Raw genomic sequence first — 26,977 nt, 5'->3', positions numbered from 1 at the left:
TGCTCGTAGAAATCTGATGACTTGGTTCTTTAAAAAAGTTTGAAATACCTTGGAAATATCGAGAAGTTCTTCTATTCAATTCATACACATTTCAAATTAATCCATTTACTGTCAACGACTTTATGACTAAAAAGTTTTTAGTCGAGATTATATTTAATAGCCTAGAGGTTAGGCTTCATAAGACGAAATTACGAACCTTTTTGTTCCTACAGAAATGTTATTAATATATTATCGTATAATATTATTGGAATAAAGGGTTTCTTGAAAGTAGCTGTAATTTTGTTTTCAAGTAATAACGAGCAAACTCCACTCGTGTTTTATTAGAAATAAAAATTCTAAACTTCTTTTTGAACACCTTTTATGATTGAAATTTAATACTCGTGGTGCATACAGGCTTACCGACGCTCCATAAAAATCCCTCGAGCCGCAACACTGGGAATCGCCGCCAATATGGAGGGCACGTCCCGTCACACGTAAGGGTTGAGAAGACAGTCCCAGGGAAGAAGTTCGAAAACTTTCCAACGAAGTCAACCTCACGCGTATAAGTACACAGACATCTCGACAAACACTCATCGCACCCGTCTCAGACACCCACACTTCCCATCCGCACGGTAAATAAAGTTAGTCTATCCGCCACCCTTCATAACTACCCGCACAAGATTAATTTGGCGCGTCAAGTGCACGTAGGAAGTTCGCCAAAGATCGACGCGAATATTGCACGTACCTACAGCGTACATACTTCACGTGCCTTTGCGTTTTTCATTTTTATTTCGTTACGTAAATAGTGTACCGGGAGAAACTACGTACGCGCGCGTGTGGTGGAGAAAAACATTAATCATCCACCGGTGGGGTCATCATTTTGGACTTTTTCTTCCCATGCGGTAAATTAAATTACGGAGACGTCGGTTGGTTTCGTCCAGTTTCGCGAAGCTTTGATTATTTACGGAATGTCGTCTGGCGTCGGCTTCCAAGATATCCGAAGGTCTTAAATGGATAATTTTACTCAATTATGATGGGGACAGGAGTGCATAATTATTCAATCAAATTCAATTTTTCGTTTAGTAATTTAATTATACCGTACATTTGGATTCTAGATTTTTAGAGGCTGTGAATTCTATACTTTATGCAAGGTGGTCTATCAGAATATACATTGATAGCTCGACTTTAATGTTGCGCCTTTTACTTGTTTTTTTTCTATTTTGTTAACATGCCAAGCTATTGGAAAATTTGTCTTGGAACAGTGTGTTGTTAAATGCAATAAAATAAACTTGCTCTACTAAATAACTAACGATACATTTCAAACACAAATCCACCCATAAATTCCAATCTCACAAAGAAGAGCTCCTTCAATAATAATTAAGATGAATCGTAGAAGTGAAAAGTATCACAAAATCTTAAACCTCTCCACAGTTTCGTCAGACAATACTAACGATCGAAATCACGAACAGGCGACTCCTCGGTAAAAGTGGTGGTTACTTCTCCGTTATGAAGTAAGTTCTGAAAAGTATTTTTCAGCACAATAGACTGCTTGAGGATATCTTTAAAGGCGGATAGTTAAAAAGTGCGCCTCGTAGATAAGATGAAAATAGTAATGTGTGCCGCCGTAACGGAACTACCCCCGGCCAACTTTACGTATTGATACTGCAACACCGAGGAAAGTAGGGTGTAACCCTTGGGTTCCTCTGCTGGCTTGGTGTCTCTCCTGCTACCCCATCCTTCTTCCTTCCTTGCGGAGGCTCGACTGCTTCCACTCGCGGCCTTTCCCTTCCTCTCACCCTCGATACCCACCCTCTAGACGGCCTTGTGCTCGGTGTTTACGAGGGTCGAAGATTCGCGATGTAACACCTGGGGCTTATGATTCCGGGCATTATTGCCCGAGTAAATTAACGGTGCGATATTGTTCGCCTCACTCGATGTCTTTGGTTATATCTGACAAATTCCTCTTACCCAGCTTTTCGATTTCAGCCACTCCGTCCGCGCTGCATTTTAACGAAGCGTTCGCCTCTCGGGGTTGCGTCGTCTTCCCTGTTCAACTTGCTACTTAAGCTTCGGTGCTTGAAACGTACGGCTGCCTCGGCTCTCCTGGAACAGAATTTTTAGAACGTAACTTGGAAATATGAATTTTTGATGTATGGATGCATTTACTTCGAAAGATGTATTTAGTGAAATTTCCGTTGAAAAATATTGGGAGAATGGCGAACGACATCAAATTTTTAATTTTTCGTTTGCATGTACCTTTCGCAACAGGATCTTGCATATTATCTCGAACAATACGCGCTGCAATTATTAGTTTCTTTTAAATTAATTGCTCGCGGTGATTTTATGTTGACGTTTGCTTTCTGTTGTTTTTCTTTTTTCACGAGTAACTTTTGTGAAACTGAATTCGAATATACATACATCCACGTCGTTTACATAGTGATACGAAGGCATGCTGAGTTATTGCGTTTCGAGGTAGGTACGCAGCAGAAAGTAAATGTTGCATAATCAGTTTTAAACAAAAGAATAAATAAAAACGGCGAAATATCGCCTGCCGTGGGCGATCCGTATCCATAAAACCGTCAACCGAAACAATGTTTCCCAAACAAAACGTGCAAAACTGTTTACGATCTCGATTCCCTTGCTTTTCTTTCGAACGGAACCCTCGGTTATAATTACGGTAGGATTGAAATATTAACATCTAACAAATACAACCAATTTAACCCTTAAATGACCCAAGTTTCAAATTTTATACCGGACTTCTAAATCGAATTGTACATTTGCAATTGGTTACCATGTTACCATTGCAAATGTACAATTCCAACCTTCATTCCAACAAAAGTTTAAAAAAAAACAAAAATCAGCTGTTAAAATTGTTCAAATAATAAATACATTGATATTTTTCTAAATTTAATTTTGAAAAATCAGACATCTAAGGGTTAAGGTCTAAAATCTTCTTTTTCCCGTGTCTGACACCCATTCATATCGAAAGACAATTCCTGCTTCAAAATTGTCTTAAAATTCGTAATTCTATTACAGAAGTAATCAATTCTTAGACACCGTTGAAGATCACGAACCATATTGTTCCGAACGACTCTAAATTAAACTGTTTGGAAGGCTCCCACGCATTAATTACTTTTTCTCCGAGCCACCGCTGCAACTATTAATACAAAAATTGACACTGATTACACTTCGCAAATTACGTAATCTGCGCGCGCATAGTGTACACGGACATATAGAAATGGTTCGAACGTAGTCAAAAGCGTTGGCTAGAGAGCGTATCGGTTGTCGTTTCCATGAAATTAATTTCCTGCTCCGAGGATGTTCCTGCTCTCTGGAGGACTGTATATATGTATACATATATATATATATGTAGGTAGGTACCGCAGCGAGCTCTGCAAGCACTCAAGATCGCCGTCTAGTTCGCGGTTGAACCGGTAAAGTCAGTGTCTTACGACTCCAACTTGAACTCCCGGATAAAGGGAGGTAAAAGGTGAAGCATGGAAAGAGAGAAGTACTATAATTGAGTACACTTTATTCGTTTGTAATGCACCGTGGTTGGTCGCCAACTCGGACGCGATATGAAAAGAGACCACGAAACAGGGATTTCTACGAACTCGTTTTATTTCCGAACAAAGAAACTCCCGGTACCTTTGCAATCGCGCCTTGCTGTTCCCCGCAGAAATGACGGAATCTGTTATCCGATTGTGTCGCGCCGTCCTTCTCAAAGGGACTATCGTCGTAACCGTGGCGATATAAAAATGTCAGAATGAGGAAACGTTTCGTTTAGAATAGTTTACTTGGTTTTGATCATCCTTTGTTCTCGAGACTGAGTCTTGATTGACCGAATAAGAACAAATTTTTTAACGGCGCTCACGATTCTCGCGAAAAAATGAACAAAAAATGTATAAAACAAAAAGATTTTCATTATTTTTTCATAATCACGAATAGAATTCGATTGTATTAAGACAAAAAGACTAAAATATCCTTAAAAATAATGTACCAATACTTATTGGCCTATAACTTTCAATCCCCGGAATGTTTTCAAACACGTTATCCTACGGACTTCAACATTTTCAATGTTCCAGCCCGAAGACTTCACGCTCCCGCCACATTTGCTCCACCGGTTAGTTGGAATATCCAACTTTGACAGAAAGAATTTATCGACGACCCGAATAACTTAATTCTGAGCTGCCGAACATAAGCCCCGCAGCTTAGGAAGATTCCCCTACTCCGCCTCTATTACCGCAGTACAACACCGGCTGATGTTCTGTTGTGTGTACGCTTCTCACACAAACATAATAGGGGAGAACAAAGCCGCGTAAATGGCTTCACTCGTAAACAGTGCTGTCAGTGGTAACTGATTAAGCAGGTTAAGGCAGTTGTCCGGTAAACAGAAGCTTCAACCTTCCATCCCTCAGTTCGGACAACAAACTCCTCTTCCTAAAATTGCCAACATTTTTGCGGTGTTGATCTTTGTAAAGCACACGATGGGTGTGCCTTCGAATAAAATAGACAAAAGCCTTGAGAATAAAATATCGACCACTCTAGCAGCTCACATGTCTACATCGGTTATCTGATAAGCGAAAGTCCCGCTTCCGAGGGTCCAAATCCAGTAAATCGATCGATTAACTTCCCAACGGAATTAACATCCCGCTTCCCGTCGAATCTAGGAGCGGTTCCAATAATTTCCACGGATGAAGAAGCGGGTGTTAAGGTGGGAACAGATTCGACGTTATCCAGCAAAGCCGCCATTACGAAGTGCTAGGGGAACCCGTAGGTCTGAGGCTTCTCGATCATTGCTAAAAGAAACTTGGCAGACGGGAGCAGCGTCTTCCTCCTCATTTCATTAAATGCTTCTCGAGCGATTTAGCACAACGAGTATCCGAGGCATTTCTGGATTATTCTGGCGGGGGTGGCTACACTCTCTTAAACTTAAGTGGCTCACTTTTCTCGACTTCCCCGCGAACGTGGCACCTCGGATCCTTCTTCTCTCTGTAAACCATCCGAATCCCTGGCGAACCTCATAGGCTGCCTTCGGTGGGTCTCCTTCGTTCATTAGAAATATTGCGTCGCCATCGCTCACCTGGATGGACGCAATCCTTTCCACTTAATCTTCTGTTACAAGCAACCCCTTTGGATCCTGGACCAAATGAAACGAAAGAATATCGTCCACTGGCCAAGCTTCGGCTGAAGATGAAAGTGAGCCATCGTATTTAAACTTGAAATAATTTTTAATAAGTTCAGGACGTGTATCTTGGTGTTTACTGGCTTCTTCAAGTTGAAGCGAGTGAAGATTGATATGGAGTCTTGGATGCTAATTGAAATTTAGTTAGAAAAGCAGAAATGAAAGTGTCGTTTCTGATAGTTTTGAAGAGCACCAGTTTTTATGGCTATACCAAGAGAATTTTCACCAAATAATAATTCGTTAATTAATAACAAAGACATGAATTAATACTCTCCCCCTATATTTCACATTCAAGACGTCGTTTGAACTTTTAACAAAGACACTGAACCATGAAAAACTTTACCAGTATTCAACATAACTCCACTCTATTGTTAATACTATTTCACGATAATCTCGCTTCGGTATCGTCTAACTTTCGCGACTCGGAATTGTAGAGTTTTGCGCTGCGCTTCGAATGCTCAATTACCGAAGTTAATAAGATTCCGAGTTTAAAGTTTCCTTAGCTTTTCGTCGGACATCTGCTATGTGACGCAAATACTAACACAAGGGCATCGAGTGGGGAAACGTCCGACTAGAAATTCGCGCGAACAGTCGTTACATCTTGCTCGTTGAAAGACGTAAATTTATGCTTCCGGTCCGCGAGGTGCTTAGAGGAGTTCGGAAACTTAAGCAATTTTAACTTCGGTAACGCCACCCCGCTCTGTTATCCTCCCGAGCTAATATTGCCCGCTAACTGACCACGAGTATTTTTCGTTGGTGGAAGTGTTACTGCCAGCCTCTCGGATTTATTTCGGCGCCAACTCAGGAAATTGAAATTAATGCACGTCAGAGAAAAGTGTATTCACGCTTTTCGTAAATTTAAAATTGATACCGTCAGTTCCGTAAGTATTCGTACTGTGTCTTTTGAAGAAATTTCTCTAAATTAAATGATAGATTTCGTGTTTCCAAATAAATGTTCTTTTTTTATTAATATATACATGAATAAACTTTACGCTTGCATGTATCCATAATGAAAAATTTATTTGGAAACATCAAAACTATTGTTTAATTTACCAAAACATAGAGGGTATGAATACTTATGGGACTGATTGTAGATCGACTTTAATTTAAAAGTAGAATTCTGAACAATGATGATATCGTAATTTATTAAAAGATATTCAAACCTACTCCTCGTATCCGTTCCAAAATTATCCCAGACACTGAAGTTCCAGGACGATTCGAACTCGAAGCTTCAGAATTCATTTGCATTGCTCTTTGGTACGTTGCTAACGAAGTCATCCATCATGATTAGAGGAAGCCCGCAATCAAAACTGGATCTGTAAGCCCCAGCGACTGTTGTCATGGATACACGCTGGTGTCTATCAAAACCTGAGAATTAAAACCCGAGACCCGTACCTTCCCATCGCTGTTCCAGAATCGATATGGACACAGGTGATCCATGTCTAGGATTCAGCTGATTTAACGTTGAAATTAGAGGACGATTGGAATTCGAAGACCTGAAACTCATTTGCAGTACTCTTTGGTACGACGTTAACAAAATCATCCATCATGATTCGAGGAAGCCCGCAATCAAAACTGGATTTGTAAGCCGTGGTAACCGTTGTCATGAACCTACATCACAATCAACGGAGTCCTATCGCCTCAAGCTCATTACGTCCCGCAGATCGCATCTACAGACTGGAAAAGCACAACCCATTAGGCCTACTAAATAGACACTTCACGAGCAATCTCCCGTCATAGCGGGGCCATTCATGTCGCATTGCATATTCGGCGCAGATATATCGTTGCGCCGCTACAGATACGCGCAAATGGGTCCCTGAAGAATGAATGGTGTGAATTACAAGCCCAGGATGGACCTCATCGTAGACGTCCCGTGGGCATCTATAAAGAATTTATATTATTGCGCTGACTGGATTGTTGGGAACTGAGAAGAGTGCAGAAGAAATACGGGATAGAACTTCCTCTATGGAAGCACTGTTAAAATGTAACTTGTAACTGAACTCGGTTTGCAACTTTGTTGATTTTTACGTTTTTGAGAATTGTGGTCGGATATTCGGGCCAAAACTGATTATCACGAGCCTGGCCCGTGGCGTACCGTTTGGTTCACTGAGACGTCGAGGCCTCTGGTGAGACCTCGATCATCATAGATTATTCATCAGATCACGACCAAGGGGGATTTCCATTCCCCGTTCTTTAATAGTGATAAAATGTTCTCCATGTGAGTGGACAATGTACGCGCTCCTAACTCAACAAACCTATTCGGCGGCGATATCACGAGGATTAACAGTCAGTCCCATTCTAACTTCGTTTAGTAGCAAATAGCCTCGTCTCAACTTCGCGTAATAATAGTAATCCCACTTAAAACTTGGTTTGATAGCATTAGACCCCGCAGTAACATGATTCTTCATACAGAGTCGTTACCACCGAGCACGCAGAATGCTTCCCTTCGAAGAATCAACGTTTAATCCTCTATGAATAATCGAGGTCTAGGGCACTCGAGCAATTCGAAGGATCGCTCAAAATAATTAGAAAACTCGCGGTCAGTGGACGCGTGTGTTTTATCGGTTTAGTGATCAGGATTATGCGAATGGGCCAGGTGTTGACTGAAAGACCGATTAGTTGGCCTCGGGTAGCCTAAGCTCTTTCTGAGATGTTAAGTGAGAACTGATTAACTTAGGGGAATCTGATTGCTCGCGATGGCTTCGGTGATCGACTGCTAATTTAAATCGCACTCCTGGAAACCTAATTGCTTCCAGAGGTTCCGGATTAACGACTGGTTAGAGACTGATTAAAGGCTCGTTACTTTCCAAGTTTCTAACTGATGACTGCTACGACTGAACGCCAATGATACTTCGATTCTAATTCTATCTATGCTCTTCACGAATTCTCCAGTCTTCGATAGAAGTTTGCACTATGAATTTCATTCAGATCCATTCCTAAAGATTGTTCATAATCAATTCCTTCTTTATGTTTTTGGAAACTCGGCGAACAAAAACGTAGAAAACATAAATCTTGTTAATTAAAGATAAACCTCACCAGCAACAGCTTCTGTAAAGGACAGTCATCTATTACACTTTATTAGTAGAGTTTTAGAGATTGAGGTATATCAATAAGTAATATCCCTTTCAGACCTGAATTATTTTCTTTTCTCCTACTAATGTAATTTCATTTTTAGGATTAACTTGGACTGAAATCAGTATAGACAAAATTAAAAATAAAATCTTAATCGTGTAGTTTTCGAGAAAAACTGGCCCTTCTTCATCTCCACAAGTGGCATTAGCCCTAAACGATAGTGTCGGCAATTGTTCGATTTTGTTTCCTCAATTGTGGACGCCAGGCCTGAAAGGGATATTAACCCGTGTATCCTTTTGATCCAAACGTGTGAGGAATGATAGCTGAACATCTTCGAAGAGTTATCCCCGAGGAGGGTCTTTTACTTTCAGTGAGTGACTATCAGACGCCAAGACCCTTAAAAAATGAACCCACGGTTAGTAACTCGATACTCGATGACATGGACCAACCTAGACTGATCCCCTTAACGCGCTCAGGCTCTTAACGTACTGGTGTACAAAAAATATACAGAACCATCTCCGGTTTCTTGGCTCCCGCCATCAGGTCTTGGTTTCGTGGTGCGTGTCAGCAGGTATCAAAATCACAAGGTCCTAGGCCTAGTTTTGGGGATCTTTTCACCTGAAGATCAGGTGAAATTAGATTGTCCATTCCCTTCATTCAGTCGTAATCGCCAAAGGAGCAGCATGGTCAGCGACTGCGGACACGTTAAAGCAGTAAGATCAAAGGTTTCGTGCATCAGCCCCAAGCGCGAACAATCCTTAAGTCTCAGTCAGGTTTCCCAGAATGGGAGAATTAAACAGTTCGCGAGTACATTCGACGCTGAATTAGATCCCAGCCACGCTTACAAACGACGTCCTCGAATTTCGAATGGATTTTTTGCCGGTACCTCGTGCCGTTGGAAATTAGACTGCTTATTCCCTTATGGCTGTAATTGTCAAAGGAGTAACGCGACGTCTGGGTTGAAATAGACCTCGAACCGTCTTCGTATCAAATGCGTACAGTAACTACATGGTTTTGCTGGAGATTGTGTCAAGTAAACAAGAACAATACAGAGTAATACCGACATACTGTTATTAATTATAAACAGCTTGCAGTGCTGAATAAGGAGGGTTGGAGAAAGCGGATAAAATTGAAATCGTGGTGAAATGCAGTCGCTGCATGTTCCGGATGTATTGTAATACTGCTTTCAGTTGAAGGAAGGAATCGATTATTTATATACAGTATATGTACTATTATAATCTTATACAGTAACATTTATTCTTATTTCTAAAAATTTTATTACTATTTCACAGCCGGTCACTCGCGACGAAGGATTCTTCGAAGATGAGCGAGTTCCTTTCAAATATGATACAATCGATCACGGAAGGCTTACAAAAGAAATCACGAATCAATTTTAAGCGGCAACCAGAACTTTCATTTCACCAGCGGAAACTGATTTGAAAATTTAATTTTATCTCGAAATGTTTACCCCAGGTCGCGCAACACTCGCGTGCAAAATTATGCGCTGTTGATTTCCGGGGCTCGTTACTGGTTTTATGCGCCATCATTAATCCCTCTGCGGATAATTAACGTTACGCGGCAGATTCGCGCGTGGTGAACCGAAAAAAATAGTAAACTCTATGGAATTCTCAGCAGTTTGCGGTATTTTCATAGAGTGATCAAGAATTACAAACGATTCAATTTACATCGACAGCGGGGGCTTAAGGGGACTTGATTAAATAGAGAATGATTCCGTGATGCCTCGATTGTCAGATATGTTATTATTCAACATTTCCATTAATCGATTCATCAAAAATATATTTAATGACAACGAGCTCCGACAGAATGCAATTATGATTTTCGTTTGACTGTTTATAAATACAAGATAAATCGCACAACTCATGGCGTACGAATATTTTTGAAGTTAATGTAATAGCATCACTTAAATGAAACAGTTTAAATATTATTAAGACTGCAACCGTTGCATTTTTAAATTTTATATGTAAATATAAGTAGATACAAGAAGTAAGTTTATAAATACAAGATAAATCGTATAATTCATGATGCATCAATTTTCTTGAAATTAATGTAATTATATCGCTTAAATTATAAAGTTTAAATGTCATTAAAACTGCAACCGTTACTTTTGAAAATATATAGAACCGCCTAACATACACAGAAGCAATTGAAACCATACCAATACCCTTAAAAACAGTCTAAAAACATATCCAGATTAATAACAATTTATTCCTTTGGTGAGGTGTTCTCCAAGAGATTTATTTATAGAGGGGCTCCGCGAAAGGGTGAAGTTCAAGAACCGCAGCGCCAACAGCATCAAAGGTTTCGCGCAACAGCCCCGAGCGCGAACAATCCTTAAGTTTCCGGCGCAGTCAGTGCTCGCAGAATGGTAGAATTGAACAGTTCGCAAGTAGATTTGACACTGAATTATATTCCAAACTTCGGGTGCAAACGATTCGCCGCGATTCCGAAGTTTTCCACTGTTTTCGTTTAGAATTCTACGTAGTAACGATACCCCCCACCGGTCGGAAAAGTTGTCATAAATTGCAGACAATTTCCTCCGAGCCTGTGACCATCTCCCCTATCGCTACCCGTGTTACCATTGCGCCACGGTGCTAGGAAAAGAGGCGAGAAGAGAACAGCGAGGAAGATAAACGCCGAGACAAAGACGAACAGAGAAACAACAGCGTTGGTAAACAGAGAGGGACGGAATAAAAATATGAGAGAGAATAATACCGAGTCGGGGGAAGTGGTCACAGCGTAAGAGAAAATTGTCTGCGACTTATGACCCTTCCCGCGACGCCATAACTACGCGGCGTAACTGTACAGTGTTACGCAAGAATGATATCCAGGAAGACTGTCATAAGTTATACACCGTTGTCCCGCGGTTCTTCGATAAATCCTCCTATCCGTGTCTTTTAATGGGGAGATAAATAGAATTCCAGGAATCGGCCGCGAGACAAAGACGAAGCGAAAAGAACCCGCGGTAATCTGACGAGTGATTGTTCGTGTAAGTGATAATGATGATTCCGCGCGATACCATAACTCTCTTCAGGTTGGCTGAGTACTTTATATGGGAGGGTGACGTCGATACGCTTTGTGTTTTCTTGCGTCTTTCAGGGAGATGAGTTGTCAGGGATTAATCTTTCAAGGATTAACTGTAGATATTTAAGGATGGAAGAGAATAATGCTGATCGTGCTGAGCACGTTTTCTAACAAATACGAGGTATCATTCATGAAGTCTAGCAACTTCTTGTGAATGAAGGCTTGCAAATGCTTGCCTTTGTAGGGATGCGGTCTTGCAGAGTCTGCAAAGGTGTTGCTCAGGTGCGCTAGAGGTCTGTTTAAGATGAACACTTTCTGTAACCACCTCGCTTAAGGCTTTCATTGGCGGTTTTCCTTGGAACAGGGACTGAGCACTATAGTTTCTGTGTCCCCCACAAATCCTTCTAACCCTTGCCTCATTCCACCACTTCTTCTATTAAAATCACAAACCTTCAAAGCAACTGCATGCACTTCTACACACCGTTGGAGAAATTTGGTAGGTTCTTAAGTCTGATCTAGCGAATAATTAGGCATTCCTCCTAGTTAGCAACATCGCTTTACAGGAACAGCCTATAGCTCAAACCTCAAGAGAGTTCCTCCTACATCATATTACTTGGACCTAAAACTCGAAGATGGAACGTGGTTAGTTTAACGAGAGGATTCCTTCAGCGATGCTGGCGATATTTAAATAAGCTTGTCGATAATAACAGAGTTTGAAGCGCTAAAGATAATACTCGACATTAGAATTTCTACCTGATTAACCTCTGTGTTTCTGAGCCAGTATTAGTTGGTCGCGAGTATAAGCTGATAAAATCGTCAAAGTTTCTGGAGTGATCGCGCGGCAAGTCTTTTCTCAAGAAGAGGACGTTTCATCGACGAAGTAGAGAACCCGCAAGAGAAGACTGCAAGAAAGAGATTCTCAAGACACAGGAATGAAATCAGGCGGAAGAGCGACGGTTTGTCATGGCCAACTCTATTTCTATGATGGAAAAGGCGACGGTCTTTCCAAATGGGTGAACATCGCGGTGGCGTGACGATTAATACCTGGGACAGATGTCATGAAGATAAACGTGTACGGTTACTTTGAAGGATCATTCTTCGGGACCCTCTCCTTGGAACCCTACCTTTTATAGATTTTTCTTCAGTACCGATTTTTAAACCTGGACCCTGCAAAATTTCATGTTCCTACAGAAAAGTATATATAGTAGAAATCGTTACATCACACTGGTCATTACGTAATGAACCGGAATGAGGGGTAGCTGAGACGACTCTGAACCACAATTTCCTTCGCAGAAATGTCGAATGGTGCTTCGTTTTTGCAAAGGAAATTGTGGTTCAGAATCGTCTCGGCTATCCCCTATTTGCGGTTCTTACACTAATTCTGGGACACCCTCTATACATATACCGTGCGGCTACTCGCCTCGAGACGAAAGGAGGAAACATAAGGTCAAACTCGTGTCGACTGAACGATGCAAGAATACAAATTCTATATATGGAGAACGAAAAGAAGACGAATAGAGTCCGTGACGTTTTATTTTTTCGAAGTTGTCCGATTCACGTACACGCTGTTGTAGATCGTGTGCTCTACCTCTAACTCGAAGCTTAACCGCGATAGAGAGTTCCTCCACCTAACTGGGCAAATATGCTAATAGAAATCTGAACAGTCTCCGTAATGAGGAAAATTCAAATCTAGGCCAGAAGGCCATAATTTAGCACGTCCTCGCACCCAACAGAACTCTGCTGGAATCAACAAACTCGCCAATTTGAATACAGTCTATATCCAGCGCGATATGTCTCAATCCTTCACCCCCTGCGACCCATTATTCTGCAATACTAATAGCGTTCGACCGATACAGTGGACGTCTGGCGGAATTACGTCGGAGTCCATACGTTAACTGATGAAAAAGTTTTAATACCCGTCCCGACTCCCGACGGCGCACTATATTTCCATGAACTTATTGTCGAGCCGCGAAACTCCGCTTTTTGCGGGACACGTGTTGCCTGATGTATTCCAGGAGCTCGGAAACTTATTTGCCCCGGAGACTACGCGCCGCATTTCATAATGCGTCGGTATATTCCCGGCGGATCCGTAACGTCGCCGGAGAATCAAAATAAAGGCGGTCGCCGGGTTCCCGACCTCGCCAGCCCCATCCACCCACTTTGCATCCCTTGTTCTTTGAGCTTTCCAACGATTCGGTATACATAAATCTGCCATTTCGTTGGCGGGTTCGAGTATCCTCCATCTTTGCCAGCCTTTTACTTGAAGCTGGAACTCGAAGATGGAACGTGGTTAGCCTAACGAGAGGATTCCTCCAACGACGCAGGCGATATTTAAATAAGCTTGTGGATAATGATGAAGTTCGAAGTGGCGAAGATGATAAATAGGTTTCAGTGATTGTCTACCCTCTCTTCCTTTAGGTTAGCCGTACATTGATTTCGTTTATAAAAATTCACCTTTCCTAGGAGCTCCCCGTGTTGTGAATCGGTTCGTCCATGACTCTCCACTTTATATAGTAGCTCTTGATGTCAGCAATACTCCACTTCGTCAACGAAACTCTAATAACAAAATATTCTGTGCTTCGTATCCGCTCAGAACCCCCCTTGGGACATCGTTCTCGCGTACTCTATTCGCAGTATCCTTTCCCCTTGTTTACAGTTCGGTCCATCAATGACGGAGGCTGATCCGAGCCTGAAGGCGGAAGGGGATGGTGGATAGTCTGGATCTGGAACAGCATTATTAAAACTTCAGAAAAAAACCTCCTACCTAACGCGTAAGGGTTAGAACGACGTTGTATTAAACTTGGACAGTAGAGAAAATTTTGTTTTTATACATATTTAATTTTCCTCTATTATTTTTGTTTTTTTTTACTTTCATTTATAACAGCACTATAATCTGGCCCAGTTACAAGGATCATCCTGTATAGCGTTTCGCCATGAATATTTCTATTCAGCTCGTAGCGTGCTTGGGTTGCAAATTAGTATTCCTAAATTTGCCACTTCGATGGGAACGGGAAACAAGGGATGACAGTGGATAGTTTGTTTCAGAGAGAGCGTAATCAAAAGCTACGGAAAGTCGTTTCTACCTTAATATTGACGTGTGGTTAGAAATCCATATTGGATTGTGATGTTTCTGCCAGATGCCCCCTCTCGTTGCCTGTCCCTTTGATAAGAATTGTTTAATGGTCGTCGCGAGTTTGCATTGGAGCTGGGTCTGCGTTACGATATTGATTAAAATTGTATTGACAGTGCTAAATAAATGTGTCGTTTCGTTCGACGTTATCGGTCGTAATGTAGATTTCAAATGGAAAATGATTTACGAGCGATGGTGGAAGTTCTGTGATTTTCACCGTTTGCGTTTCAGTATACAGGAATGATTACTTCGACGCCGTATTGGTAAAAAAATTTATGATTTACATATTATTGCTGGAGTAACATTAAGCAATGTATATTTTAATAATTTTTGGGAGAAATAAGAGGTGCCCAATCCCAGGAATATCTGCCTGCCTTTCAAGTTCCGACAGTTTGGGTTCGACAAGCAACTTCAAGAGTCCAAAAGAATTACTTTAAGAGAAACTGAATGAAAATGTACACAAACAAAAACTTGCCACAGTGTGTATATGTGTCATTGTACAACTGAATTCTATGAAAATGGATAGATACAGCTGAGGAAATATTTAAAACTTCGAGCACAATAAAATGTATTTTCTTGCAATTCCATTGAAAACTACAGCAGTATATTTAATTACCGTGAAAAAGATCAGTCAGGTCAAAACGACCTAGTTGTAATTTCGGAGAAATGAATGAATTATTAACATTTCGGGGGCTTTAGCGGAAATGAAGAATAGTAACCTTTCATTACTCGAACTCATTCTGAATGATTGAAAGCTTTAGAACGAAAATAATACGTTTTCAGTTACACAGTTGCAAATGGGTCAGTTCGCCCCCTCTAGCCTTCTAGAATTAAAGAGTCATTAGTAAAGGGAAATGATGAAAGTGCGCCTGAGAAAATTAAGTGGGCGAGTAGAAATGAGGCAAGAGAGATGCTAAAAGACACAAAGAGTACTTGGAACTTTTTAAGAGAAAGGAAACGTAATCGCAATCATTCCAGATGATGTATAGAAATTTTTAAATAATTCAGTTAACTGAATATTAATGCTAACAAAAAAATATTAAAAACATTTTGATAAAATACTAAAATGTTATTTTTTAATATATTGGAGTTTATTTTGTTTTTGAATTTATTTAATTTGAGGGACTGTAATGGATTAACATATTAAATATGAAATTAATTAACATTCAAAACATTATTATTAATTATTACCATTATTATAATTAGACAATTATGAAATAATATAATAAAGATAGACCTGAAAATGATTATTTTAGAATATCAATTTTCCCGATGGTATAATTTACCGACGTTAAACTAACAATTTGTTTGGTCGGCGCAGTTCCAGCTCCGCGTTCCGCGTCCCTAGCAAATCATCGGTTAGTTGCGTTTGGGAAGATGGAAGCGACCATGGTTATTTCGCTTTGTGCCTCTTATTAATCACATTTGCCACGGATCTCACGGTACTGTGCATAAATGTACGATTCAGCACGCGTGTATATTTCCCACAATGTGATACCACACCGGTTCGCGGTTACTTCATATTCACGCACCTAGTGTCGAAATGTGAGTAGAGTTAGCGCTCGCGCGCGCAAGTTCCTCTGCCTACGTATACGTACATGTATGAAGAGAGAACGGACTGAAAGTAATTTTATGGTGTGAGTGGACAACTTATTATTAAAATTAACAAACCGTACGTATTGATGATTAATTCGTAACCAGACTGCACGCTTCACGGATTCATGTTTTCTGAAGTATTCATATTTATGGAGTAAATACGTATTGTTAGATGTAATCCGAAAAATGAAAATTTGTATTTTATCATACGTCCTTTCATTTAAATTTATCTTCTTTTTTTGGTGTTCTGTGTAACATGAATAAATGTCTGAATAGTATTCTTTGGTGATATTATGCAATCCTTGAGTACAAACAGGTATTTAAAAGGCTAAAATTAATTTTCTAAAAAAGACTTTTGAATACATTTCACACGCATGCATTTATTAGGCAAGAAAATTGCATAAAACAGTAATAAGAATAATTTGAAAGAATGATACGAGAGAAAATAATATTTCGTTTTTGTGTTAATTCCAACAACTGTATCAAAGGGTTGAACGTTACGAGAGGAAGACTCGCACGTATGCTCTGTGACTAATTTAATTTTAAATACGTCGAATCGATACGATTTATATTTTTTCTCTATAGAAGTAAAAAGCGTACTTCCTACAAATTCTGTCTCCATTTAAAACACACGGCCATTCAAATAAATTGAATTAAATGTACAAATTTAATCTACCTCCATTGAGAGAGTATTAGGGTTCTATTATTATTATTGAAAAGTTGGTAGATTAATCACGAACGTTCAAATATGTGACTGAATTGTTTCAGAATGTAAAAATAAAGAATGCAATAATAGTCTCCATTGTAAGCTACCACGCAGTTTCAATACAATACAAAACAATACAAACAAATGACATTATCCTTTGTATAAAAATATAAATTATATATTCGAAGGTAGCATTACGATTGACATTAAATTACAAATGACATTATCCTTTGTATAAAAATATAAATTATATATTCGAAGGTAGCATTACGATTGACATTAAATTACCGTAAACATCGATAAAATTCAACTCTATAGAAATCTTGCGAAGCACAAAATTAATACATCACATTCCAGTCGTCATTAAGACCTCATTAACGTAAAATAATATACACAAATAAATTCCCCTGTCTCTGGAAGCTTGATAAAATACTTCTGAGATACATTACGTATACACGAATATTCGTGTCCCTTGAAAATGTTGCTTCAAAAGGAAAACTGCGTTCAAAACTTATTAAAATTTAGATGACGCGTCATTTCTGTTTTTAGCATCCTCGTTACACGACCCTTTCGATTTTTCAGGTACGCGCGACACTTTTCGCTAATGCACGCATCAACCCTCGGCTTCGAACGCTTTCGTCGCGACTCGCGTTGCCATTTTCGTCGATCGATTAATCGTCGTTGATACGAATCGGTTCGTAATCGACGTAAATCTGCAGCTACGAATAAATAAATCGGCCGTCCTCTCGACGTGGATTTCCCAGCTATCGATTTACGACGATTTCGGCTGCGAAACGTTGCGTCGCGGTTTAAAAGTGATAACGACGGGGCAATTGCATCGATTGCAATTAATTATGATCTAAATTATTTGAACGGAACGTTTACTCCGTCGATTGTGCGTCGCACAGGCGTGTAACCCGACTAAATTCGATTCGGAGCCCGGCGTCCCGTTATAACATCCAATGATATCCGTGCCCAGCTCTTTATTACATCGGACATTAATGATCATTATCGCGTGGCTTTTTTATTCCCGTGTCCACGTTTGATAACACGTGTACGTCGCGATGAAAATTGTATCGAATGAAGCTGGCCAATTAAAATGGGGTCTACGGGAGCGAGGATTCGTATCGTGGACAATTTTATGGGGTCCTCTGGTCTGCAGACATCGCGAGTAATTTAGTAATATTTTTTAAGAGAATTTAAATGAATATAAAATAAAGGAACTGTTGAATAGGAAATTGATTTCCTGAAAGCAATGAGACTAATTTTATTTTTTAATATTCGGAGCATTAGAAAAGAAAGCTTGCCAGTGAATATATCTATACATTTAATTTTGTTAGAAGAGATAGAAGAAACAGTTAGCGAGCTTTTTTCGAAAATCAATTGCGTTAAAACATTATGCCAATGATTGATGAAATTCTTCCATTTTATTGATCCGTCTGGAAATCTAGCATTCCTTCACAACGATGATATTATGTCAAGTGACAGCAAGCGGTATAATCGTTAACCGTCGTTAAACTCGGTCTGAAGCTAGGGGAATGAAGTTTCTTAAGTGCAATAAGCACGACAGGCGTGAGAAGCTTTGAACAGGTGACTGGATTTTGACGCTGTGCGTATTAACCATAGATGGCATCTGCTTTATAGCGGAATCCCTCAATTGTTCAACCGTCAACGAGGCTGACGAACTAGACAGGGAATATAAACCTGATCACATCCAGACTTAATAATATTTCAATGCTTCTCCCACGTATTAAGCTATTCATAAGTAACCAGGGAACGATCAATTGAAAAACAAATATAATTCATGCAACAAATAATTGTAAAATAAAATCAGTTTCATTGCTTGCAAGAAACAATTTCAAATTTCAAAACAATTTCACAATCAGAAGTAATTGGTATAATAATTAATATAATACACGATCGACTATTCGGTTCAATTATAAAGATATCTGTACACAATATATTGGAAGAAGCCTGCTAAATGGATGGCCTTTTCACCGATACCACCGCCCCTATTAACACAATAAATCAACCCATTTAACTCGTCGTTCAAACTGAAAATCCATTACAATCAAACGGTCTAATCGATGAGTTTATAAACTCCTAGTCGAGATCGGTCCCGTTGTTCCAGCCCATTCAAATGGTTGTCGATTCAAATCCAGTAAACAGCATACATACACTCGCTTAACAAATTTCGTGCAAACAATAACTAGTATTCCGAGTTCCAGGGATGGGGAAAATTGTATTCGAGTAATAGATAACGAGTACAATCGACGCCATAGCAATTTACTTGTGACGTTCGTTCAATTGAACAGTCAAATTTGGCTGCGTATTTTATTCGTTTGAATTATTTGCTCGTTACTCGACGATTTTATCCACGTAAAATGACTGATCTTCTTTAAAATCAGCTATAAATTCCATGAAGTGAAATTAAAATAATTGTGATTACTATTTTGTTTATTATTAAAAATTATTTTGTATTAGTTTTGATCATTTTAAACGAACGCACGTTTAACCAAACATTGGAATATTACTTTTAGACATAACAGATCGGGGTGATTTTCTCATTGTTCTGTAAAATACAATTATCGCAACAAAGTTGTCAAATAATTGAAATCAGGCCCATTATTATATTGTTGGACTGTCTAATTTGACTTCGACTAATTTGGTCAACGAACTTTCCCTAAGAAGGAAGCGAAGAATTTAATATGTACTGCCCGCTAGAGCTGTCTCAATCAACGTACGAACGAATCTCTCCAATGGGATTAATCGATTCGGTCAGCCATAATCCTCGACAAATCGCTTGCTTTAAGATAATTCTATGAGATGAATCGGATCAGAGTCTGTCGTCCAAGAGAAAGGGTACACGCCGCTAATCCTCGCCAGTGAATAATGCATTCGCTGGCCATTAAACAAATGAAATAACAGTGCACCGTGGATAAACCGACATAAATTATTTCAAGATGTCATCTTCTACAATCCGGTTCGACGTTGCTCTACCGTGATCGGGAACGATTTAAAATTCCGTTTCATTCGACTTTCAATGTTTCCTGAAATATACGTTCCACTTTTCTGCTGTTCATAATTAATCAAGAGAAACACTTTAAAAAAAAAATGCTAATACTGGAAAATTTTTTGCTGACCATACCGAGTGTCTAATATAATTGTTTGTTACATATATTAAAAGTATACATCTGAAAACTTCGTAGTTTTTGATTAAAATAAAAAAAAAAAGATGGAAATTCTTTGGGGTACTGTACTTTTGAAACAATAAATGAATTTAAAGAATGACTTGAATAGCCCTGTCTCAAATAACGTGTAACTAACAATAAAAACACGCTTATTCGATGAATTTTCAAAATCCATATTGTAGACACTGAAAAGTGGTATAAAAAAGTATCGACTCAAATTTTGGCCTGCTCTGTATGATGTAAATATTACGGGTCATAATTAGATAACGTTTACCTGTTTAAAAATAATTATCTTATTGGCGAGGAAAAATTGGTATCACTTGCATTCCAAGTTATAAACGCACCGATCCTCAACTTCCACAAATTACACTTAATTAAATCGCACTACCGCGAGCCACCAAATTAAAGATTCACGTTTCGAACCAGCCAGGGAGACCCCCGACGCATTTGTCATCGCGTGGGAGCTAACGTAGCCATGTATGCAACTTGTCCCGCGACAAGAAAATCTGCGAAGACGCGATGACAGACTCGGAGTCGACGTTCCCAGTGGGTCGTGGCACGTTGCCAGAAAGATTTATGAAAAGAAATACTCGTAAATTATAAACACAGCTCATTCGTGAAACATGATGTCACCGTGGCACGCGGGAGCCGGTTTTGATACACGACGCGCAAACAGAGCGTGGTCCCGCAGCTGCTGCGAATCTGGACGACGTTTAATATCTATCGTCGTGGTCAAACCATAACGCAGAAAAACTCGTTCGCGCTGGACCGGAAATTAGGACGTATCTCTGTTTCGGTCTCTATCTTACCGAGCTCGCGCTGCTAATAGACTTTCACGGGACGTCCGACCAGTTATATCCTACCACCCCCTCTTCAACCCATTCGCTTTTGACCCTATCGTTCCGAGTCGTAAATCAGTTTCGCGTTAGCGTGTAATGTTTTTATTTTTTGCCAAGTCCCTCGTTCAGATTCCGATACCGTGCGCCTGTGTCTCGCGTTTGTTTTTGTGCTGTTCTTGAGCTGCGAACGCACGATTTATTCGCGAATGAATAAACAGGTAGTCCAGTAAATTGTAGAGCTTAGGAGGGAGCGGTGATCGCTACGGAAAAAAGAAGAAAGACACGGTCGTGGAGATACTGTACTTAACGGAGGATCTGCATTTCTGAAGGCTGTATTTTCAATCTGTGTTCTAGGTGAGTCTAGTTAATTGTAATTAACCGTTCGAACGAGTAATCAATTGATTAAAAACGTAATTGGTTTATACGTCACACTGTTGCGATATAATCATCTAGTTCAGCGCATTGTGTATTCATTCGCTTCGTTTCCGAACGAGGTGCTTAGTATAATTGTCCTATTGAAAATAATACAGCGAGTGTCGCCAATGTTCGACGTGAGCGTGTTTTGCGGCAAATTATTAAACAACGCATCGGCGTGTGTTTGCGAACATTCGTTGCGCCATTAACGGAATCGATAGTCCCAACGCCATTCTATCCCGTACACGACTAACCTAAACTATTAAATGTTTGCTATTGTGTTATGTTCGCGTGGTAAATTTCGACGGTGATTTTCACTAAAATATCGACGAAATGTAATGAACGCAGCTTAGAAGAATTTTACAATAAAAAATAAAAAAATATCCCCAATAAAATAAATATCCCCTCTGGCTTCTCTATCTTCGATTTCACTCGCTGAAAATCGATTTGTCAAATTCACGTACTGTAGACTGTTGAAATGTGTCTGCTACCACCTGACACGGTGGCATAAAAGCTCCTTAAGCTCCGCGAGAGTAAAACGTTGCGGGTTCTTCCGGTTGAACATCAGTTTTCCAAGGATTTTTATTTGCAACTGACGCGAATCGTGAATACAGTTTGAGCGAGTATCACGCGAAAACTTAATCAGAACAGATAGGTGCGAGTGACTTTTACTTACGACTTACGAAGACCGCTGATACGGAGTTCCAGACTTTGAGCTGACTCATGGCAAATCAAGAATACTTCGTCCAGAAATCTTGCAAGTTTGCGAAGTTCTCAAAGAACTGCTCCTCGATTTAAAATTAAACATCATCTATGTAGATGCTAACAAGCCTTGATGAAAATTACATCCAAATGATATAGACTAGCACGAGGGAATGATGTGAGTAAGAATTATGTATTGTAAAAATATACAGAGTAGACTGACTGTATACTGACGTCATTGCAGAAAATAATTACAACACTTACAAAACTTATGGAGTAACTCGATATACAATTGTCAGAATTGAGTGTTTCTTTAGTGAGAAAGCTTCGTTTAATGGATAATCCTATTTTAAACTACTAAAGTAACCTAAACCATTAGGTACCATTGCAGAACATGTGTTATTAAATTACTATGAAACATGTCCCTAATCAGGCTACTCGAGTCCCTTGGATGCCAAAGTGAACCATTAAGTTATGAATGTTTTATAAGACTACAAGGTTACCACGGGTCCCTAAGTGGACTAATTTAAGTGTCATGAGTGCACACGTGAATCATTCAATATCACTATCAATCACTCCCAACGAGTTCTTAATTAGACACGTTTTGAGTGTATCGGTGTTTAGCTGAATCTCTGGGGTGACATGAGTGTCAAATTGAACTATTAGCGGGTCATGAATATCTTATTAGATTACAGTTGGATTACAGGCCACTAATTACAGCACGTAAGTATCATGGGAGCTTACTAGCGCCATTAGGATGTCGTGAGTGTCTTATTGGATTACTATAGAATTACAAATCCCTAACTGAACCAATTAAGTGTCATCCATACATAGTTGGACCGTTGGGACCTCTTGAGTGTTTTATTGGGCTGCTACATGGTCACAGATTCCTCGGTGGATCACTTAAGCGTCGTGGATGGATAGTTAAACCATTGTGATGCCCCGAATCTCTATTCGGGGCTGTTTTCAATGAATTGAAAATGTAAAATAAAACCTAGTTATTATCATCTTCAGCGAAAAGAAATAACAAATGAAACTGATAAGTAGACTACAGATTTGATTCATTCATCGCACTTTTGCCTACACAAGCTCGTGATTATATACTGTTAAAAAGAAAAAAAGAGATTTTCCCTCCCTGGAAAATCTCACTCGATAAATTATTTTCTTTCTGCCTGATAGCACTCTGTATTCTCGCGAAACGTGCTTTTTTCACGCTCTGTCCTCGACGTTTCCAAGAGTGATAAATGTCAAGCAGGTTTAAGGACCGTCGATTCCAATCGGCAGGAAGTTTCGAAGCGATGATTGTTCAATGGCATATCAATGGCTCGTACGTTCGTTGTAAAACCTATCCAGAGCTCGGGCACGTTTCCCTCTCTCCCTCTCTCTTTTCGCGTTGACGTTTAATTTTCCTCCAAGCTACGATGACAGATTTACTCCCCGGCTCCGTAGAGAGCAGTCTAGACACAGAAATTTGTGTCTTGCGTGTGATGTTGTTGAATGTTTCCAACGGCGCAGCTACGCGAATACACGACGACTGTTCAACGCGGCGATGAGGGAATTACGTATTACGATAGACAATTCCTAGCAAAGTTTTCGGATATCGGTACCCGCAGACTTACGGCGGAAGTTGGCGCTGATCGTTCCGTGAAACTTCCAAATACGAACGGGGTCTTAGCAAATTTCTGCGATTAAATAATGTAACGCTCTACTATTTAGTAAACGAGATCCTTCGATTTCAAAAGATGCGTAAAAAAGTAGACAAGATAAAATGTCCAGTGCAGATATGTTAAAAATGAAATTAACTGTAGGCAGAGGACTCTAAACAGTGGAAAGATAAATTATTTTAAAAAATATATAGTGTTAAATGGATCCTTCCAAGTCGATTACAACAGTATTTAATAATTCTTTCCTGCGATAAAATCCCATTATTTCCTGTAGGAACTATCGAATAATGAAATTCTTCTTGTCAGTCTCATCGCTAATCATTCGTAATTATTCGACTATTTGTTTTTCTTTTTGGAACAGGTGCATCGTTGCGGCGCGTATCGGCGGCCATAAATTTCCTCGGATATGCGCGTAAATTAACCGCTAAAGAGACGTTTACGCACTTGTTGCGCTAAGTCCGCCGCGTGCGCGTGCTTTTTTTCCCCCGTGATATTCGCGCGTCTTTACGGTCGTCAATTCATCGGATTAAATAAGACAAATTGCGCTCAGTGCACGCCCCGTCGATGAGGATGATTCGTTGGGCAAACGTCATGCCACGGGTGACGTATGAATATGTATCAACGCAAATTCTTCGTCTAGCGGAGGCTCTCCATGAAATACCACGATGGAATTACCTCCATATCCGAATCCGAGTGCATGGGTTCGTCTCGAACGAGACGTAGTCCAGTCACTTGGGATTTGATTATGGAAATATTTCTATGAAGCTAATTTTTCGCGCGCACTATTATGTAGTTGTCACAGAGATGCGTAGATCACATTCGAAGATATCGATTAATGCTTTGTTTGTTACAGATGATCGAGGAAAAGATTATTTAACTTTTTTATGTAAAATTTAACCGTCTATGTATGTGGTGTATTTGTAACTATGCACCTCTTCAACGAAATCACTTATTTGTAATCGCGAAAATTCCTATGCCTACGTGAAAGATACATGAACACATGCACGAAGTATGAGATTGTTACGATTAATGATATTCTCAGGAAAAAGAAAAACATCTCGAATGCCACGTAATCTTTAACGTTGTAAGGTACAGGGAGTTGAATTTCACCAACCATGATGGAAATAAATCTAGTTCGCGAAGCTCTCCGCGTAGCAAACTCTAAAATAAGCAAGTTGCACATGGGCGTGCATGTTGAGTGACGTGATTGCTACGCGACGGGAGTTTGTAAAATGAAAATACGGAGCGCATCGGGAGGAGCAGCAAGAAAGTGGAAACCCGCGACGCAATGTATCTTTAATCCTCAAGGTTGCGAAGCAATCTTTCCTCTGAAAAATCGAAATGGAGCACCTGTAATTTTACATTACTTTTGGTAACAGTAGCCTCACTCAAATTTTAGAAGACCCGAGGTTCGTTCGTTGTAAATTAACGAAAAAATGTTAAAGATTTGAAAATTCATCGAATTTAATAAGTAAATTTTGAAGATTGTAAAAGCACCTAAATCTACGCTTATCGGGTCTTCTTTTATTGAATTAAAATAGAAATAAAAGGGAAATAAATCTCTGATGCAGTGAACACTCCAACACATTGACCGTCACTCAATGACGACAGAGCTTTTCACTAAAGCACTAAAAAAATTAATTTCTTAAGCGTCGAAGAAAACACACAAATACCACGACAAATGCTCGATTATGCAGTTCCCAATCGCCTAGAGACTAGCACTAAGTGCTTTAAAGATGCACCCCAAATAATAGGTGCTATAAGCGCCCCGATTGCTCAGAAATCCGCAAATGGTGCTAGCTTATTATTAAAAATGTACAATCCACAGGTTCCAGTGCTGGAATCATTCTTCGCATTAATTCTCGGGGGCGGATAAATGAAAATTTGACCGAGCGAAATCTGAACGCGTTCAGCCGTAGGCGGTAGAGCCGTGCGTCGCTTCAATCCATTAATAAGGTCGATCAGCATATTGCGCCTGCCGCGCGAGGAGAGCTTCGTACAATGGTGAGCGTACATCGTCATTGGCACGTGAGCGCGATTCGTCGCATAATCGCCACGTCGTACACAACGTTTGAATATGCAAATCTGCGAACGCGCGCGCATTATACGCGCGGTTCGCTCTAAATTCGGTCGGCGAGTTGTACTGTAATTAATAATCATGGCTGGCGATGTGTACAATGTACGACGATCGACGAACCGACTGCCACCGGGAACTGTTAGGCTATTGGATGGTATTAGAAGAAATTCATTCAAAATTTAGAGGTATTTTAAAATTTCGTGCTCCGTTCGAACTCGGTGCTTCGTTGGAATTCTTTTTGTTCGAAAGTGAGAGGAGAAAGGACGTCAACTTTTTCGGTTGTATTTAGTGACTTGTAAGGGTGTCAAGAGAATTTGAAGAATTAAATCGACGGATATTTCAATAATTACCTACGCAATCACCCTTACGGAAAATTCTTACCAGGCGATCGCGTCGCTTCTTCCAGGCCAGCGTTATAAAACCCAAAAAATTGCTCCTAAATTATTCACTTACACCCGTCGCGGTAATTGCTGGACGGGCCTCTAAACGTTCCGGCTCCGCGGTACACGTGTAATGAGCGTGTCTCCCTGGATGAATATAATGTCTCCTCGGAAATTTCTCTCTTGACGGAGAATTACCGTGAAAAGCGGAGGGGGAAATTGCCTCGCTCCCGACGTTTCGGTAGTTTGAGATGTGGTTAGTTTCAATGCTTTTATCTCCGTGCGTTCGCGAATGATGAACTTTATAGAAGAGACCGGAAATACTACTGCGTCGCGTGGGATGTAATATGTTACGCGCATCACAATCCAATTCAATCCTGCGTGACCGGCGAACAAAGGGGCGCTGATTCCACGGTCGAGGTTCAATTTCAATCAGTTTTGTTCGAAACTAATCCAACAAGAATTGGACTAGGCAAGCTTTCGCCAGTCGTGCTCTACCAGTGGGATGCACTGTGATTTAATTGTGTCTTGTGTTATGTGTTTTGTGTGAACACCATTCAGAAACATTTTCTATATAGAGAATAATAACAAAGTCCAATTAACTATATTCGAATACGAATATAGTTATATATTCCCATTCGAAAAGGAAAATTTTGTATCATTTTGATTATGTTTTCTGATTGTTTAGACGCTTAGTTCCCAACACTGCTGTATCCCCCACACGCGTTCCCCATTAATAATTAATAATACTTCTCAAGCGCTGTACTTCCTGTTGAATTATTCCGAAAACCAACCCCCCCTCCACAGCAACGCTCGCATTCTCTACTAATTATTTGTAGTACACTACGAAATTTCCCTGGTTCCGTTTAAAAGGCCAGAGAGTATACACCACCAACCTGAACGCAGCTTTGCATCGCGGTTTTATCTACCCCGTTGTCGACCTCTCTGTCTGACGCGTATCCCCGTCCACATTTTTTAATTTTCAAAATGGCTCGCCTCT

The 26,977-nt window shown here is 40.0% G+C and overlaps 1 long non-coding RNA gene across 3 annotated transcripts; it reads right to left on the bottom strand.

The window, feature by feature from the left end:
* Window positions 1-1,073: 1,073 nt before the first annotated feature.
* Window positions 1,074-26,977, bottom strand: LOC128875296 (uncharacterized). Of its 3 annotated transcripts, none has more exons than XR_008456780.1 (3): window positions 26,874-26,977; window positions 13,733-14,001; window positions 1,074-2,082 (listed from the first exon to the last, which is right to left on the bottom strand). It is a non-coding gene; the product is annotated as an uncharacterized LOC128875296 (long non-coding RNA). The 3 variants fall into 3 exon arrangements; XR_008456779.1 differs by lacking the exon at window positions 26,874-26,977 and adding an exon at window positions 14,362-14,892; XR_008456781.1 differs by lacking the exon at window positions 26,874-26,977 and having other exon boundaries at window positions 1,074-1,851; window positions 1,948-2,082; window positions 13,733-14,887.

This window comes from Hylaeus volcanicus, chromosome 4 (genome assembly GCF_026283585.1).
Source record: "Hylaeus volcanicus isolate JK05 chromosome 4, UHH_iyHylVolc1.0_haploid, whole genome shotgun sequence".
In the NCBI taxonomy this organism is placed as follows: domain Eukaryota; kingdom Metazoa; phylum Arthropoda; class Insecta; order Hymenoptera; family Colletidae; genus Hylaeus; species Hylaeus volcanicus.
The sequence above is the reverse complement of the archived record's forward strand: the minus strand, read 5'-3'. Positions and strand labels throughout refer to the sequence as shown.